Source organism: Propithecus coquereli, unplaced genomic scaffold (genome assembly GCF_000956105.1).
Source record: "Propithecus coquereli isolate 6110/MARCELLA unplaced genomic scaffold, Pcoq_1.0 Scaffold193, whole genome shotgun sequence".
NCBI lineage: Eukaryota > Metazoa > Chordata > Mammalia > Primates > Indriidae > Propithecus > Propithecus coquereli.
In genome coordinates, this window is record NW_012144190.1 from 1142663 (window position 1) to 1143920 (window position 1258).

At 47.9% G+C, this 1258-nt stretch overlaps 1 protein-coding gene across 1 annotated transcript in view; it reads left to right on the forward strand.

The window, feature by feature from the left end:
• The window catches only part of NLRP5 (NLR family, pyrin domain containing 5), a 55417-nt gene that overhangs the window by 21336 nt on the left and 32823 nt on the right, over window positions 1-1258 (forward strand). The window lies entirely within an intron of this gene.

The following is a 1258-nucleotide window of genomic DNA, read 5'->3' on the forward strand; positions in this document are numbered from 1 at the left end:
TCAGAAAGAGCATCTCAAAGGATGAGGAGGCGTGGTCTGTGATTCCCCGACGGTAAGTGCCCCTGCAGTTTTATTCTGTACCATCTGCTGAGCCTATTGCTAGGATTTGACAAGACTTCCAGAAACGTCAGGGTCCCGGATAATTCTTTCAGGATGAATCACCCAGATGTGGTCCAGCTGGCGAGAACGGCAGGCCCGACTTCGGCTCACTGTCAGTGGCCAGTAAGCTCTTTCAAAATGCCGGGCTCCTCCCAAGACTGTGAAAGGAAAGGCTCTGGGTTTGGAGCCCAGGAGTATGCAGGGTTTTTTTTTTTTTAAAGCTGCTCCTATCAACCTGATCATTCATGTGTCTGAACTGTTTGTGTCGTGTGGGCTCCAGAGCAGTACTGTCCAACGTAGCTTTCTGCAAGGATGAAGGTGTTTCATGGCTCCTGTCCAGCAGCATAGCCACCAGTCCATGCAAGCCTGTTGAGCATTCGAAATGTGAGACTGAGGAGGTGAAGCTTTAATTTTATTCCCTTTCAGCTTGTTTATATTTAAATAGCCCCATGTAGCTGATGCATACTGAAGAGTGCAGGTCAAGAAAATATCCTTCCCTGGGCTGTCTGAATGTCCGTCCTTTCAGTATCCACAATAGCACACCAGCCGGGAATGTGAGCTAGCCCCGAGCCGTGGTGTATACCTGTAGTTCGAGCTTCTTGGGAGATCAAGGCAGGATGATCGCTTGAGCCCAGGAGCTGGAGTCCAGCCTGGGCAACATAGCAAGACCCCAGTCTCAAATATATATATATATAGACATTGCTACTCCTCTATCAGTATTTAAATCCCAGGCCTGCTACTTCTGAGCAGTGTGACCTCAGGAAAGTTACTTAACTGCTCTATGCCTCAGTTTCTTCATCTGTAAAATCACGGTAATGGCATCTCCCCATCAGGTTGTTAGGAGCTAAAGCACTTAGGAACCATGCCTGGCACTTAACAAAGAGAGTGGCCAATGATGCTGTCAGAGCTAAACCAGCCGCCAGTATTATATTGGCAAAGAACACTAGAAAAATCCAATTTTTAATTTTAGCTATGCTGCCTACAAGCCCTGTGGCCATCTAAAATAGGGGGAAATGGCGCCACCCTCAGGGGTTTAAAACAGCATCAGATTCTCACACAGATGGGGTCTGGCACAGCACCTGGTGTGTGCCAAGGCCTTGATAAAATGGCAGTGACTCTTGGTCAGGACACGATTACACGCCGAAGCCTCTTTGTTAGA